This window comes from Cryptomeria japonica, chromosome 9 (genome assembly GCF_030272615.1).
Source record: "Cryptomeria japonica chromosome 9, Sugi_1.0, whole genome shotgun sequence".
NCBI lineage: Eukaryota > Viridiplantae > Streptophyta > Pinopsida > Cupressales > Cupressaceae > Cryptomeria > Cryptomeria japonica.
Genome location: NC_081413.1, coordinates 489,747,245 through 489,766,660, shown reverse-complemented (window position 1 = coordinate 489,766,660; position 19,416 = coordinate 489,747,245).

The following is a 19,416-nucleotide window of genomic DNA, read 5'->3' as shown; positions in this document are numbered from 1 at the left end:
TTTTTATAACTACAATAAGGTTGGCCATAGATAGTTTGAATGCAGGAAGAGGAACTTGTAGTCATATGGAAATCGGTATAGTAGCTATGTTCAACTTAGAAATGGATACAGAGCATACGAAAGATAGAGACCTCCATGGAGTCAAAAGAGAAATGTCCTTGCAGGAGCAAGAGGTCCACTAGTTTTGGTTGCTAGTCATAGCAACATACCAAAAGAAGATGGTCAAACTAGTATGTTAAGAGATTCCCCAATAATGAAGTAGGGATGGATGTTATGTGCTACTATAGAACTACTTCTGGTTGTGATGCAGATTCTAGAAATGAAAGGACCCATCCATAGAAGAAGGTAAGACCTGCTCCCATGATTGAAAATGGGAAGAAGAATGAGACCAAGTAGGCGTGGAGGAAGAAAACCATGGACCGACAATGTGCATTCAATGCATAGGTGATACATCCTAAGGTTTAAAGGAGATGCATGACTTTAGGGGGAGTAACATATTAACTAGATCATTCACCCCCTCAGTAAAGAAGGGCACTTAGAAGAACAAGACGCTGTCGGTATGAAGGTTGGAAATGACAAGATAAGTGTGTGTAGTGTCTGCCTTGGCTACACACCTACAAATCAAAGTTGGATCTCTAACACATGTGCCAATGGATAGAGATTAACAATTAAAATCAGATACATATTGATACAAAATTTCAGGAGTCACATCAAGATGCTCTGATAGTAATGATGGACCGGTACAGGAAACCGATATGTGCAGGATGTTACTGGTCGACATGAATGCTAACATGTACTTGTAGGTTATGTAAGAAAATGAGGTTGGAGATCATTGCATTAGCCCCAGTAACATGGAATGGGAAGTTATGTCTCAGGTGGTGTTGATGAAGACCTGAATGACATATGTTGGTCTAGATGTTGATAATGCATGCATGCATATCTTTGGGGCTAACCGGTTTGATTCATGGCATGATGATGACATTGTATAGATCCAGGATCATGTCATAGGTTGTGGTGGATATGATGGAACTGAAAGATCATCAAATGATCACATATGCATAGCTCAATCGATATATAGAGTTGATTAATGCTCTGGCTTTGGACATGACCGACAGTGTAGATCTGAGATGTATGACTCAGGGGGAGTTGACAGTCGTACTTTCTGACTAGAATCAGACTTGTTGGACACATAGGGTGTGCAAGTGTCTATGGCTATACCAGTATGTTTGTGTCTTTGGAAATTTGTGGGGTTGTGAAATATCTCAATGTCTATTTAATTGAAATCACAACTGGATTATCGGAAGAGTTGTTTGTAAATAGGGAGAGTTACCTGCACAAAAGAACATCCAGTGGATATCGGTGAAGGTGCAATTGGTATCAGTGTCAACTTCAACATTCGATATTAGCTAATTGGGGTCAGAATGACTTCTGCATATCAAAAGGGAGATGATGTAGTCTGATCGACAGGTAAGTTTTGTTCACTGACACATGTACCTTCAATTGGTTTCAGACTTGTACATGCAAAGACTTTTGGTTTGTATATACACTTTGTAGCTGAGCAATTGGTGTAAGTTGATTATTAACCTCCACCTCAAGAGCTGTAACTTGAGAAATTGTAACAAGTGGTATCAAAAGAGGAGATGCATCTGATAAAGATAAAGGGGGAGAAATATTTCTGTTAGTGATCAGTAGATAGAAGGAGGAATGAAGCCCTCATAGTACCCTTTGCCATTGTTGTCAAATGGGGAGAAGGATTATGTAGTATACTGCATACTACATCTATGAGAATCTATGGATTATCCAAAAGGGGAGATTTGGATCACACAAAGGGGGAGAGAGATTATGTAGTATGTTGGATACTACATGAGTTGATATCAATGCCAAAGGGGGAGATTGTTGGCATTGTGTTGTCATTGATGTCAACCGGTATAGAAGGACAACTGGTATGGGAGTATTGTTGACATGAAGTCATTGATGTCAACTAGTGTTGCAGGTCACCGGTAAAGAAGGAGAATTTCATTCAATACAATGACCATTGTAGTCACAGTTGAGTCACTGATACACAAGTTAGTGTTTGACTTGTGTGGAAGATATGGACAAGAGACCAATATGATATAACAACTGGTACATGATGACATCTGTGATTGAGAAAAATATTGAGTTGCTGTTTGTGATGAAGAGGCAGAATCTTACGTAAATCACATCAACATAGGAGGAGAAGTATGTACAAGTCACCGATATGTTGTGTGGATGCAAAACAACAGGACTCCCACCGGATAAAGATGCAGTCACCATGTGAAGAGATGACTGATAGTGAGTGTGCCCAAATTGGATCACACGTTTCTATTTGAAGACATGCTAAACAAACAAGGAAGCCACATGAGTGCATTGAAGGATGCAGATGACAAGGATCCACTACCACCAGTAAGTGGAGCTAATCTCCTTTTATGGACAATGTGCATCATTGTTTTGTGAGATAAGGAAGAGGAGGTAAAGGCAGGTATTTGAAGGCTCACATCAGATCTACCGGTGAATCAAAGGGATGCCTCAAGTGCATGAAATCAGGGATATGCATTGGACCGACAAAGAAGGCATGATGGATTGCTAGTACAAAGGTTGAAGGATGTGCTTGTCATTTTGACAAACCAATTAATAGGTGAACTGGTTTATTGAAGAAGAAGGCAAGGTTGAGAAGTTGCTATAGTTGGGGTGTGTTGAAGTTTGATGACATGATGTTATCAAGGTGCTTCACTGGTATGAGAGAAAAGAGGCTATGTGATGTGCTCCTACCTAATTAGAATGAACATGCTATGGTTAGACATGTCTGGCGATCGGTTAAGGTGTTCCACCGACAAATCATCAAAGTGTAGACATGATGGTTAACCAGTAAAGTGTGAGATACCAATAGGGTTTGTGAACCGGTAGAAAAGAAGGAGCGATTGAGTGCTTGGTTGATGATCTTGTCTGAATTGACACAAAGGTATTTGCTGAAGTGGATACCGACAAAGAATGCCATGTGGAGTTGAGTGGAAAGCTCGCAAAGGTCGATGAAGTGTTGTGTCGGTGAGGTAGCTGACAGTTGGTTGACATTAAATGTTGACTGCAAGGCTCGAGGAAGAAAAGCATAAGATTGTGGCTCGAGATGAAGAAAACAGTAGAAATCCAAAAAGGACTGATCTAGCAGATCAAAGAAGATTGAAGAAGCAATTTGGTGAGTGGATCAAGGAAGGGAGATTTGATCTTTGTGCTCACTTGTCAAAGGAAACAACTGAGATATTTATGGCATTTGATAGATGCAGGTTAATATACAGGGTTGTGTTTGCTAAGTTCAACAAACATGTATTGAAAGGCATGTTAATGGTGGTGATGTGAAAATAGATGTCTTGGAGATAAGATCAAATGAAATCTGATTGGATTCAATATGCCTCATTATTAGTGGAAGAAAGCCTAAAGGTGCCAAGTTCAAACTCACATCTTGGCTGGAAAATCTGGCTATAAGAATGCGAGCCAAAGATATTGATAGTGTTGTTGAAGGAGAGAGTGTTGTTGTTGTATGTGAGAGAAAATCAGTCAAGTAATCAATGAGTATTTGAAGAGAGACTAAGTATGAGAGAGAATCAGGTTGAAGAGTTCAACTAGTAAGAGTGAGGAAATCGGTAGTCGGCCATTGATTCTGATAGAGGAGGAAACAGGTGGTGACCAAATCAACAGAGAAGAGCCATAGTAGATTGCAGAGAAGGGAAGAAGAGGACCGACATGAATCAAATGTTAGATATTTGATTGAGTTATCAAGACAGGTGGTGGATAGCAATAAAGCAGTTGAGAGAAGAGACAACCAGCAAAGAGAACCGGCAGAGAGAGAACTGACAGAGGAGGAGGAGAGGCTGAACCGATAAGGTTGAAGCAAGAGATAAGATTGCAATAGTGAGTGGGTGAGGAAGAGAAATCGACAGTGAACTGGACAAGAGATCTAGTAGTGATATATGCAGATGTGTTACAAAATCCATTTGTAATAAGGTTATTAATTTGTAAATGATTATGTTTTATATTCATTGAGTTGTAGCTTGGTGTAGGGGTTGTAGCTCCTTGGGTTTGTGCCCTAAAATCAGAGGTTGTAATTCCTTGGGTTGGTCCCCTAAAATCAGGGGTTGGTGCTCCTTGGGATGGTGCCCTAAATGATGTAATCAAAGATTCATTATGAGGCTGGATTGGACCAGTAGTCTCCAACAACATTTCTCACCGAGGTTTTTCCCATCTTAGGTTTTCCTTGTATATGCTGGTGTTATGAGATGTCTCCCTGTGTGTGAATGGATTTGTGTTGGTCTCCCTACTAATCAGTAAGTCTGCATTGTGTTAGATCTGAGAACTAGTATACATATATAAGGTAGTTAAAGGGAAAAGTTTGAGAACCACTGATTCACCCCCCTCTCAGTGGTGCATTGTGTCTAACATTCTAATGCTTGATGAATGATTGATTGCTTGCTCACTTGAATTTTCTAAAGTGTAATAGAGATCTTGATTTCAGTTAGCTTAGAGTTCAAATGAGAGGGGTAGACCTCCTTTTATACTTGTTTGATCAAAAATTCAATTAAATTTTTGGAGTAGCCCAACACAGGATCCAAATTCTCTCTCATTTGTGATGACCATTATGAGGTCCCAATTTAGGGCCTAATTAAGAGGCCTGAGATGTGGTATGCCCTAGTAGGGTGTACCATGCCCTGATCATAAAAATTGGGAATCCAAAATGGGGGGAAGACATGGAAGATAGTGAGGATGTAGAGTAGATAAGTGGTGTGAGCAGAATTAGTATTGCAATTAGGCCTCATAACTCGAAACACCAAAGTGAGGCCTAGGTGAGGATACAATTGTAGGTGATTACATTTAGGATGATACATTTAGCCTCAACTTTAGTGAGAGTATGAGACTATACATACTCACGGTAAAGTACAAAGTTGCATTGAATTTTTTTTATCAAGATATAAAGAGACAAGACACACTAAGCCCCCAAGGAATTTAGGATCTTGCTATTCTAATAACAAGATAAAAGGGACAACATAAGAAATGAGAAGGAGAGAGAACATATGACTATATTATTCTAGTAATATTTGCTTACTATGAGTCATAAAAAAGAAAAATACCAAATTACAAAGCAAAAGGCTCAGTTTGCAAAGTAACTTGACTATGAAAAACGCGTCATTGTGTGTGCAAAAATGTAATATTGAGTGGAGTGTATGCCCCCACATTAAAGTGATTGCATATGCCTTATCTAGAGTAATTTCTTTAAGGTAGCATGCATCCAAAAGATAAGCACATTACCACAATGAGATGCCCCCACGAAAGGTAGAATCAAAGGATAATGGTCACAAAACATATATGAAAAAGCACATAAGGGATCCACTATCTCTAGGGTCAGCATGCTCTAATGATAAATAATGTATATCAATAATATTTGTATTGAATTAACCTCATCCACCAAAGGTAGTGGAACTACAAACATAATGGAAGAAGAGAACATGTGTCTTTTTGAGTCAACATGGAAGGGACCAAAAATAAATCTCAATGCTTTGCATCATCACCAAGTAGACAACACAAGACATAACATATAGAAGAAAAGAGATACAAAATAGAAGAATATTACAACAAATTTGACCTCTTTATTACCTTGCACCAATAGAGTAACGAGGGTCATACAAAGAGAACCAAACATAACACAAAAACATATTGGGAAACACATCACAAGGGAATCACATTATAAAAAGGAAAACACACAAGAGAGGATCCATGACATGAATGAAGATAATAAAGAAAACCATCTACCTCCCAATATTTTTGAACATTATTTAGGGAAGGTGGATAAAATACAAGAGGATCCACTTCAAGAATGACAAATGGAGCTACTACAAGTCCCAAACAAGGACCAAGCTCTAATGATGAGTCACTTTGTTTGTCACTAGAAGCTAGGGTTAATGCTTTTGAAAAATGTGAATATAAATCAAGATTAAAATCAATAAGCTCATACATATCATCTAAATCACTAGAATCAACATTGTTAGCATGAACAACGTCATCATTCATATCATCATCTAGATTAATAAAAATAGGATCTCTAATATGAAAGAGTATGAACCATCATTTTTCTTAAGCATTTTTAATCTTAGTGATTTAGGTTGACCTTCTTCCCTAGGGTTAGGTCAAGGCTAGAAAAATGAGATCAAGTCAATTTTTGGTGTCTATGGGGAGGAAATGGTATGGCAAGAAAGTTCACAATCCTTGGCATGACATCTTTATTAGCATTCTCTCGCACAACAATTCCTTTTAGTTTTAGTGAAGACTTGCAAAGTTGAGGATCAATAGACATAGGTTTCTTTTCTTCTCTTAAAGGAGGAGGAATGGGAAAAATCCTACTAGGTTGAGACATTAAAGATGCCAAACGCTTTCCTTTGTAAGATTTAGGAGGTAGACCTGAGGCATATATATGAGGAATAGAAGAGATGCAGCTAATCTACAAACAAAACAACACTCCATACAGTTTCTAAAATCTACAGAGCACAAAGGATTTCCGTGAAATTTTTAGTAGCTAAATCTTCATGATCTACATCCCCATTGCTATAAAACCACAAAAAATTAGGCGAAAAAATATTGTAATTTGTAGATCTAGGAATTTTTTTACAATGCCATTTTGTGTGAAGATTAGCTGATGGTGAATAGAAGGAGTAGGAAGAATACTAAGTCCATTATGAGGAGGAGGAATATCCATAGGTATAGGATCTCTAAGCTTAATCAATGACATGATCATCTCATTTTTCCACTTCTAATAAGATAAGAAAAGGATGTCACTTTGAGGCTTAAGAGGTTCAAGTTGTTGAGGCCAAAAGTAATCAAGGGTGAAATTACCTCACTTTGTTGTGGGTTGGTAAAGGCTATGATTAATTGTTATGATAGTGCCATTATGATGGAATTTCAAACATTATGAATTGTAGAAGTAATAAATTTCATGGAAGAGAGAAAAGGATGTCCCAACTTCACATGAAACTGATCTGATGTAGGAATAATAGCAAGAGTCACATCTAAGCACTTAGTAACAACCTAAATGGGGAGAGTAATAGAACCAATAGTAGGGCAAGAGAAACAATCATACATCTTGACCACAAAATCATATTTTTCATATGTAACTTTATGCAATTGTAAAATATAAATATATTCTTCAGTAATCACATTTACCATACACACTGGATCAATGAACACCCTTTGTGAGAGTTTTTCTTTTATCTTTGTAGTGATATAAAATGGGCCAATGGGTGCAACAATTGTCTCACTAGGATCAAAATTAATGCATAGGCCTTTAGGAGGTATAGGTTTATCCACCAGATTCACAACATTGTTAGATTTCATACCAAGGTCTTTAGGAGAAAAGGAAAGAGAGTCAGACTCAACAACATAGTGGAGTGAGAAGGCAAATGATTGGTGAAGATTTGAAGGAGCTATGGATTTGTTTCCCTTGTCATTCACACTAGCTCCGGATATAGTATTATTATCAATGAAGACTTAAATTTTACTCCTCAACGTACAACATTTCTTAGTATCATGGCTAGGTTAACTGTGATATTGACAAAAGGCTTTAGGATCATGATAGGGTGACAATGGTTTAGAAGTGTCAATTGGCTTTATGGGAGGAAGTTTCAACACATTAGCATTTATCAACCTTGACATTATACTATGCAAAGACTCATAAAGAGGATATAATTATTTTTAAAGTATTTGGATAAAGGGGCCACACCTAATGTCATGGTTGCCACTTTAGTGTTGATGTTGTCACTTATCTTGATGTAACCTTTATTGGGTTTAAACTTCGTAAACTATTGTTGATCACCTGTATTCTTATCAACTGGAGCCATTGAAGGAGATGATTCAAATTGACTCACTTGAAATTGATAATTATGAAGTACTACACACAATTGTGTAAAAGAAGTAAACTCAAAAAATAGAAGCTTATCTCCAATGTATTTTTGTAAATTAGCACTAAACATTTCTCTAAACAGCATGATCAAGCACTTTATAAGCAATTTGAGAATGCAAATGTTTATTTCTACCAATAATATCAATCACTTTTTCTTTAACTCCTTGCTTACAATGAATTAAATTAGTCAAAGTAATTTTAGGATCAATATTATTTTGAAATTGTTGAATGAAAGCATTAGCCAATTGTTGAAATGAAGCAATAGAATAAGGAGACAAAGAACAATACCATTGCAAAGCCTTATCCCTAAAGGTTCTCTTAAACAATGTAACGTCCTAAAATTGCACCCCTCACAATTTTCGACTGCATTTGGGTCTTCGCCTTAGTGTTTGCGCCCCTCGACCTGATCGGATACCTGAATATGCTCATGTACATAAAAAAAACCTTGCAACTCAGTAATGCACTCAAAGGCCACCTTGATCCTACCCCAAAATAGGGCAAGACTAGGGCATGGTGCCCTGGGACCCCTTAATGGGGACCTATCTTGATCCCCTCCCCTTGACCTAACTCAAAATTGAAGTGGGAAAATCCCCCCTATGTCAGCTCAAGTTGGAAAATTAATCAATTAATTCCACTAGGAAGTATATAAGAGGGATTTCCCCTCTCATTTAACATAACACAAGATCTAACGAAAGTCATTATCAAGCATTCGAGCATTCAAGAGATCAAGCATTCAACCATTCAAGAGAAATTGAGCATTTTCACTCTTCCTTCAAGCTTTAGAGCAACAATAGAGTCAATATTTCAAGCATTAAAGAGGAGATCATCATTCTACTTCATGAGATCATAATTCCATGTGGAGGCAAGCAAAACTTCATAAGGAGGTATAAGCATTTCATTTTCAAGAAATTCAACATCCTCTCAAAGAGGAGGATTTCTACTTTCAGTCATTTCCATTACATTATTTAAACCACTTGTTTAATTCCAAAACTAGGGTTTGACCTGAAGGCAAACCTCTATTCCCAACACATTTCCCTATCTTTCAGTGCACAAGAAAAAGGTGTGCAACTGTACTTTTGGAATTAAGCTTTATTTGTAGAGACAGAAAAACTCTTTTTGACCCATAGAAAGTTTGGAGGACCGATTTGAGGGCGCCCTTGTCTGGACACATGGTCCATGCAACTTTCACTTGATTTCGCGAAGTAGCTCTGAATCATCTCAATCTTCTCAGATCCAGGTGCACGATTGAATCTCAAATCTATAGCTCACTATTTTCACATACTTTGCCTTCATTTTCAACACTTAATATTAATTCAATTAATCAACTTACAAAAGAGGATCAATTGCATTCCAATTTCACCCGATCTACTTAGTATTCAGTCATTGCATCATTTAGGATTAGATCTAGTAGATTCAACCCCTCTTTTGAATGTAAAGTTTCCCTAAAGTGAAAATTGAGCTTAGTGAATTTTCCCTTCCAAGTGAAGAATTTGCTAAGCTCCTAATTTTCCACTTTACATTTTGGTGAACTCGACTCCTTACACCCTTAATTTTGATTTTTTTGTTTTCAGATCTGAGTGTAATCAATTTAAAATTTAAATTTTCATTTACAAGTTTAATTTCCTTGCAATTTTTAAAAATTTAGAGGTTGAATTCACAAAAAACCTGATTTTTAAATTCAAAAGCTTGTCATTTGTCTAAATTGAATTGATTGTTTCAGATCTAAGAACTCTTCAATTTTGCAATTCAAGTTTTCATTTACACTTTCCAATTTTCAAAATTTTAAAATTAATTGGTTAAATCATAAAACCCTAATTTTTAATTTTAAAATTGACCTCGTGGATTGTGTAGATCTTGAATTTGGTCTTGGCTTCAATTTCAAAAATTCATTTTCCCTCCTTGCAACATTCAAATTTTCAAATTTAAATTTTTAAAATTAAGTGGTTTATGCAACAAATCCTAATTTTTAAAATTAAATTAATCTTGCGTAATTTTCAATTCTCTAAGCATTTAATTGTCTTAATTAAATATAATGTCTCTTGTCTTACTTCTAAACATCATAAAAAGTTGGCCTTTAAGTGTTCCCTTTTTGTTGTTCTTTCAATCAATCATTTTATCAAATATCATAAGTGTGTCCTATTTCGACCTTCAAGGCTTATTTTCACATATCTAGACATCTCCAATTCCCATATCCTTTTGGAATTCGCATTAAAATCACAATATCTTGCTTCCTCAAAAAGTTGGTCAAACCGTGTGTTCGAACCACGCTACTACCAACTTGGTCCTGACTTTTTCTGCTCAAATTTTGGGAGCCTATTTTGACTATATTTTACTGCATGGTTCTAGAGATTTGTGAAATTTTATTGATTTTAGGTCACCCTAAGGTCGAAAACAAATAAGAATTTCAACATTTCCATTTTCAATTTAAATTTTAAAATTAAGTGGTTAACTGCATATACCCTAATTTTTAAAATTAAATTGATTTCTTCAATATTTCAACATTTCAAAATCTCAAAATTTTAATTAAGAGGTTAGATTTGGACAACCCTAATTTTAATTTTTGTTTTTTCCTCCTTTCAAAATTTTAAAATTAAGAGGTCATTTTTTACCCTAATTTTAAATTCAAATTTCTATCTTCTAGGGGATAATTTCAAATTTAAATTGAGAGGTTATTTTAACAAAGCCCTAATTTTAAATTTCAAATTCCTAGGAGATTGCATTATTCTTTTTAAATTCTTTTCCCTAGTGCATGAGTTTTACTACTATTAGTCCTACTTATAATATCCTCGTTAGAAGAAGATGTAGAATTAAGGCTGCCCAAGGTTTAAACATCGAGGAAATGAAGCCTAATTTGGCTAGCTTTTTCAATGAGGATATTGGTGCTTCTTCCCATCCTATAGATATTCCCATTTATCCTCTTGATAATTGACATAATGTGGAGAAATCACTAGCTAGGGTATCCATTGACCAATTGGCGAAGATGGAAAATCAATTTGACAATCTTCAACAATGGATGAGTCAATAATACCTAAAAAGTGAAGCTATCCCATTGATTGAAGGATTAAAAATAATGATTCAAAGTGATAAACATAGTGTTGATGTCTTGTGTGGTATTTCTCATATTCTTGGTTCTAATATCATGCCTATGAAGAGTTGTCCTGAAAACATAGGCTATACACAACCTCCTAGACAAGTTAATCATTCCATTCCCTTGACAAATCCTATGACTAGTGTTCCTACCTTCACATCAAACATCATGGCTACCTTTACACAAAATGTTATACCTGCAAGTGTTAGTCATGGGGGCAATATCTCTTCTTTCATTCCTCCTACCATGAGTGTTCCCCTTGTTACCCAATCACATTTACCACCTATAAATGTTAGTCAAGGGGGCAACTCCTTTAATAATAATTCCTTTATTCCTCCTATGAGTCTTCCGTGTGTTACCCAATCTTCTCCATTACCTACTTATCATAGTGTCCCACCTCCTTATTCTCAATCTCTTCCTTCATTCAAAAATATCACTCCACCCTCTCAATCCAACATCTCTAATTTCAATCCTTCTATCGAAGCTACAATCAATAGTCTAGCCTAAACAATGTCTTCCTTACAACAACAAATAGCTTCTATGAATCAATCTAGTATAATGTGCCCACATTTGATGTAGCGAGCCCATTATCCAATGATATTGTTAGACTTGTCCCTCCTAAACATGTAGAAGTCCCTCAATTGGAACTTTATAATGGAAAAGGTGATCCCTTAACTCATGTTAAAACATTCCAAACTTTGTGTACTGACTTTTCTCACGATCAAAGATTGTTAGTGAAATTGTTTACTAGAACTTTAAGGGATAGAGATTTACAATGGTATTGTTCTTTGCCTCCTTATTCTATCACTTCTTTTCAACAACTGGCTACTACTTTTATTCAACAATTTCACAATAACATTAGTCCTAAAGTTACTTTGACTAATTTGATTCATTGTAAACAACGAGTTACAGAAAAAGTGATTGATTTTATTGGTAGATATAAGCATTTGTATTCTCAGATTTTTTTTATGTGCTTGATCAAGATATTCAAAATAATTCATTTCTAAGTTACAAAAAGATATTAGGGATAAACTTCTCTTAATTGAGTTTAATTCCTTTCCGTAGTTGTGGGCAGTACTTCACAATTATCAACTAACTGTGAGTCAATTGGAACAATCAACCCCTTCTATGGCTCCGAGTGATAAGGGTGATAGTGCTCAACAACCGTTTGCAAAGTTCAAACCAAACAAAGGATTCATCAAATTCACTAACAGCAACAACGACATTCAAGTAGCAGCCACTACAGGTGCGCCTCCTTTGTCTAAATTTTTTAAAAGAGAAAAAGAGTTTATTCCTTTGAATGAATCTTTGCATAGCATTATGTCTTAGTTAATACAAAGGAATGTTTTAAAACTTCCCCAAATCAAACCAATTGATCCATCTAAGACAAATTCCCCTTACTTTGATGCTAAATCATTTTGTCAATATCACTGTTAGCCAGGTCATGATACTGAAAAGTATTTTTCATTGAGAAGTAAGATTCAAGAATTGATTGATAATAATACTATATATGTGGCAAGTATGAATGATAAAGGAAATAAATCCGTAGCTCCTCCTAATCAAAACCTTCAAATTTTCATTGATCCTTTACCATCCCATTCCACTAATGTGATTGAGACTGACCATCTTACTTTCCCTCCCAATGATGTTGTCTTTGAAACTAATAATGTGGTGAACCTTGTAGATCAACAAGAATCTTATAAGGATTTGTGCATAACATTTGATCCTAGTGAGACCATTAAGGCACCCAATGGCCCATTATACATAAGTGTGAAAATCAAAGGTATTCCCACTAGAGGAGTGCTAATTGATCTTGCTTGCATGGTTAATGTGATAACTGAATAATTTCTTTATACTTTGCAATTGCATCAAGTGATATATGATTATACTGATGTGATAGTTAAAGTTTTTTATGGCTTCTCTTTTCCTGTTATTGGTTCTATAACACTTCCTATTGATGTTGGCACTAAATGCTTAGATGTTCAATTTTCTTTCATTCCTACATCCGATCAATTTCATGTGAAGTTGGGACATCCTTGGATCTCTTCCATGAAAGTGATCACTTCTACTATTCATAAGTGTTTGAAATTTCCTCATAATGGTGAAATCATAACTTTTAATCATTGCATATTTCAACCTGCACTGAGGCATGGAGATGTTTTTCTTGATTATTTTTGGTTTGTACAATTCCAGACTCTTCAACCTAGAAGTGATTCTCTCTTTAGATCATATAAAAACTGGAAAAATGAAATGATTTTATCATTGAGTAAACCTTTGAAATCCAACACTTAGCATTCCTCTTGATGATCATATACCCATTATTGAAGATAAGATTATTCTTCCTCCTAAGGAAAGAAATAATATTCTTCCCAAAGAGGCACTCCTTCTCCTAAAGAAAAGAGTATCCTTTCTCTTAAGAAAAGAGATATTCTTCTTCCTAAAGAAGAATGTATTCCTTCTCCTATGGATGAGTCTATTCTTCCTACCAAATATAGAAAAAATATTCTTCCTAAACATCAATCTATTCCTCCTAAGGCTAGACCTATCCCTCCTCCTCATGATGGACCCAGTCTCCTCCTTGCACCTCCCATTCCTCCTTCATCTTATAGAGATAAGCGACCAACCTCTCTTATTGTCCAACCTAAAACACCTCAACCCATTCATCCTTCCCTAAAAGAAGAGATGAAGCCTATATCTGATGAACCTAAACCTTCTCAACTTTTATCCTAAACAATACAAAACCGTTATGCGGGAGAACATCAATGAAGACGTCCTGCTAGAGCTTGTGAAGTGGCTTCCCAAACCATTTCTTCTCCTAAAACACCAATAGTTGACATGATTCTATGTTATGCTAAACAAGATGTTCAACCTAATTCTCCAAGATGCAAAGTGCTTAAAAAAAATGATGGTTCAAGTTCTATTCCTATCAGAGCTCCTATTCTTATTAATCTTGATGAAGAAATAGGTGAAAATGTTCTTAATGATGAAAATGTTTATCCTAATATTTTTTATGATAAATATGAATATGTTGATGTTGACAATGACTTATCTGCAAAATTTTTAAAAGATTTAATCGTAGCTCCTAGTAATGAACAAAGTGACTCAGCATTAGAGCATGGTCCTTGTTTGGAACTTGTGATAGCTCCATCTACCGTGCTTTATGTGGCTCCTCTTGCGTGCTTTCCATCTTCCCGAAATAATGATCAACAAGATTGGGGGAGGATGATGTGCTTGATTAGCTTCATTAGCACTGTAGATTCTCTCCTCTCTTGCTTATTTCTGGCATTCTTCTATTTGATTCCCCTATTCTTCTATTTGTTGTCCCTAGTGTTGTCTACTTGAGGAATATGCAAAGCGTTTAGATCTCTTTTGGTCTCTCCCATGTTGACTCAAAAGACATATGTGTTCCCTTCTTCCATGGTGGTTTCCTCTCTTTGGGGGATGAGGACAATTCAATGCATACATATACATGAGTTATCATAAAAACCATACTGACTCCAAAGTTAGGTAAAACCACCTCGTGTTTTGTACTTTGTGTTCATTATCCTTTGATTTATCCTCTCTTGGGGGATAAATTATTGAGATAAAATGCTTGTCTTCATTGGGTGTATCCTACCTTAAAGCAATTGCTCTTGATAATGTGCTTGTCTCATTTGACATAACACAAGATCTAACGAAAGTCATTATCAGGCATTTGAGCATTCAAGAGATCAAGCATTCAAGCATTCAAGAGCAATTGAGCATTTTCAGTCTTCCTTCAAGCTTTGGAGCAACAATAGAATCAAGATTTCAAGCATTGAAGAGGAGATCATCATTCTACTTCATGAGATCATAATTCCATGTGGAGGCAAGCAAAACTTCACAAGGAGGTATAAGAATTTCATTTTCAAGCAATTCAACATCCCCTCAAAGAGGTGGATTTCTATTTTAGTCATTTTCATTACACTGTTTCAACCACTTGGTTAATTCCAAAATTGGGGTTTGACCTGAAGGCAAACCCCTATTCCCAACACATTTACCTTTCTTTCTATGCGCAGGAAACAAATGTGTAGTTGTACTTATGGAATTAAGCTTTATTTGCAGAGACAGAAAAACCCTTTTCGATGCACGGAAAGTTTGGAGGACCGATTGGAGGGTGCCCCTGTCCAGACATGTGATCCTTACAACTTTCTCCCAATTTCACAAAGTAGCTCCGAATCATCTCAAACTTCTTAGATCCAGGTGCACGACTAAATCCCAAATCTATAGCTCGTTGTTTTCGCATACTTTGTCTTCATTTTCAGCACTTAATCTTAATTCAATTAATCAACTTACAAAAGAGGGTCAATTGCATTCCAATTTCACTCGATCTACTTAGTATTTAATCCTTGCATCATTTAGGATATGATCTAGTAGATTCAACCCCTCTTTTGAATATAAAGTTTCCCTAAAGCGAAAATTAAGCTTAGTGAATTTTCCCTTCGAAGTGGAGAATTTGCTAAGCTCCCAATTTTCCACTTTACAAACAATTTATCCATGTCTTTGGTCATGAGAAAAATCACTACACAAAGTTTGAAATGTCTTTGTTAGACTAAATTTCAACATTATAGAAAAAATGGGGTAACCCCACAAATTTTTGGTCTATTTATGGTTTAATTGCTCTATGCATGAATTTCAAGATGACTTCATTATCTTGTGAATTTCCAAGTTACACCAACTTTGAATTGTTGTTTTCAATGGGGCCTATAAACCCAATTTATACCAACTTTGAATTCTAGGTGCAAATCAGGTTCATAGGCCCAATATGCACCTCCTTTATGCCCTTCCTTTTGAACTAAGGTGCAAATCAGATTTGTAAACCCAAAATGCACCTTGCCAATGACAATTGCAAATTGGGCTTACATTGCAAATCGGGCTTACACACCTAATTTGCACCTATTTATGTCACTTAAAGTATCATTAATGCTCCTTATTTTGAATCGATTAGGAGTCTTTATTTTTTTGATTTTATATCTTTCCTTTTCATTTTCTTATTGGTTAACCTTTTGAGCTAAGTCCAGTTCATGGAAGTGTGCTTCACCCTTGGAATTTGTGGCTTTCTCTCCTTACTAGTAAGCCTTCATATCATTTTTTTTGGTATTGGTTCTTTCCTTTCGAGTATGTCGTTCATTTGATTTGATAGGTTTTTCAAAACCCTAATTATTTTTTGATGTATGGCTTTTAGATGTCTTTTCATTCCTTATTCTTTTTCACCCATGATGGCATGTTCAGGTTGATAAACCCAAACTGCACCAGAGATTGGTGGTGTTTGGGCTTATCAACTCGAACACCTACCTTGATTATCCCTTTCGATGGTTGTTTGTTCAGGAACCCACATTTGTGGTGTTGTTCAAGTCCATTAGCTTGAACAACATCACATTCGTGGTGTTTCTTGAGTTAGTGAGCCTACATAGCACCCAAATTCTACCATCCTTCACATTTTGCAGTTTGCATTGTAAACCAACTTTTGGTGCGGTGTGGGTTCGTAAACCCGAACCACACCAAAATTTTGTGGGATTCAAGTTTATGGACCCACACATCACCTTGTCATTGCCTTTTCTTGAAGTGTATGTTGGGCTTGTAGGCCCAACCTACACCTTTCGCCATTGCATAGTGTGATATATGGTGTATGGTGGGTTCATGAGCCCGCCCTACACCAGACTTAATTATTAGCATTTCTAAGTGTATGGTAGACCTATGGGCCCGCCTTACACTTTGTTCTTCCCTCTTTGATGTATGTTGGACCTATAGGTCTGACCTACACACTTTTTACATTGCAGTTTATAAGTATAGTTCGGACCTATGGGTCTGACCTACACCTATGACAAGCTTTTCCCAAGGTGTAGTTCGGGTCCATAGGTTCGAACTACACCCAACCTTTTGACAAACTATAGCTAGGGCCTATGAACCTGAACTACACCTTTGAATCACAACTAGCCTTATGTGTAATTCGGGCCTACGAACCCAAATTACACCAATTTAACACACGTAAATAGGGTTCATAGGCTCAATTTACACTTGAAGTACCATGATGCAATGGGGATTTTTGAAACCTTAATGATACAAAATGCAACTCATTTATGAGCTTACTTAGTTCAAGATGATCAAGATAATTGATGTTTTCTCTTCTCTAGTAGTGATGATTTCTCCATGTTACAGTGTTATTACTATACAGACGATGAAGCCATCTCCAAGCAAGAAGGCCATGAAGTTCAAAATACAAGATCCACATCCGATCTTCTTGCCTTCATCAGTTTCATCAAATATAGATCATATAAGGGACACTAAGATAGGTCATGTTGACCTAGTGGAGTTTCTCAAAAGAGTTGAGTAGCCACCTTCATACTACAAGATGGAATCCACTATCAATAGTGGTATTCATCTAGTCTCAACATTCCCGATGTCTTCTCGGAATCCTGAATTTGTCATGGTTGTTGCAAGTCATTTTGATCCTATTAGCAGGAGTGTAAAGGAAACAAGTGGAAAAAAGATAATCAAATTTGATGAGGACTTCTTTGACACTATCTTCAAGTGTCCTAACATTGATAAGTACTTTGATATTACCATGCAGTTAGCGCAGACCTACTATGATAGGAATTTAGAGAAGTGTAGAAAGAATATGAATGACAATTGGTTGAAGAACCCAAGTTATACAGTTGCCAGGTGGCCAAAGACCTTTCTTAAAAATGATCTTATTGAAGAGGTCAATGATTTGGTTACTCTCCTAAGTAGGGTGAAAGGGCTTCCTACTTCTAACACCTATTATGAATGGATGTATTAGTATATCCATGTCATTAGGTAGAACAAGGAGAATATATTTTGGGGGAAGAAAATAAGTGATGCTATATGTGAGCAGCTCACCAAAGTGCCAACTACTCTCAAATTCTACATGACATCCTATCTAGTATATGCAGCAGCTTCTATGAGGCATTTCCCAGGACTGTCAACATCAAGAGATAGAAGGCAAGTTGTTGTATATGAGTACTACTCCCAGTTGGTACTAAAGATCGGTTTTAATCATTTCTGAAGAGTGAAGGATGCATTCTTTGGTTATCACATGTGCATGCTAAATAAAGATTTATATAAAAAGAGAGTGTCAGATCATGCTTGGGAATTTGTGAATAAATATGGATGCATGTTCTTGCAATTCCCTACCTTCACCTATCTAAGGGTTGGATGCTTCAATGGTGAACCTTTCATGCTCCCTAGATATCCATCAGATAAAATTGTTTTAATGAAATTGTGAAGATGTAAAACATGCTAAATTCAATAATAAAATGAAATACTCTTTATTCTTAAATAAACTTATAATTCCCTTAATAAGTCTATTTGTTTCCACTATTCCATCCTTAACTCTAAATGATCATTCCAATGATATCATAATAAACATGAGATTTCTATAAAGAGGTAAAGATACTATATTCAATAAGAGAATGTGAGTAGTATCTCAATCATATCTACATACAATACTTAGACCTTCCAAATGCCTTAAGTTCAAATAAAAAGAAAAATATAAAGTAAAGGATGAGATGCGTCCATTGATCTGCAATTCAAAGCTATCTTCAATGCAATCTTTAGAATGAAGATGAGAACAAGATTCAGGTGCTTTTTCCACCCAACCTTGAAGCTTACACTTCCCCGAAATTCTTGGTCAATCAAGAATACTGGACCTTGCACGAATTTCTTAGCAAAAATAATTCGATGGACAAGATGGAATCTAGTGCATGCCTAGAATGATACTTGCATTTTTCAATTTTCTATTTTCATCAAGAAACAAGCAAGATCAATCAAGGATATGGTAGAGAACATAAATAAATCCATCTATTTCAATGTTCAATAAGTTACTCGGCCAAGTATAATGCCATGCATAGCAATAAAATATAGTTTGGAAAAGAAAACTATTCTCTCTATAAGTCCACATTTGGCACCTGTCTCAGAAGGTAACTTTCCCCACACACAAGCATATCTAGCTTTTCTATTGTTTGTATGATATCCAATATGAATATAAAAGAAGTCAATCTTTCATTAAAAGATATAAAAGAAACAATCTTTCATTTACAACCAATTATATCTAATAAGAAAACAATCTTTCACTTCTATCTTTTCTAGTAAATCAAGGATAAGAATTAAAAATAAGAAGGTGTAACACATGTATGCATGTTTAGCATATATACAAAAAAAAATTAGAAATATAAATTATGAGTACACATTCTTTTATCTATTTCTCATAATATCCTAATAGCGTAATCATACATTAACTTGTATTCTATTTTCTATGGTTTCAAATTTCCAAGTTTAGAATGCATAAGTTCTTTATCTTTCTACATGTTTCTGATTATCTAATTATTTTCTC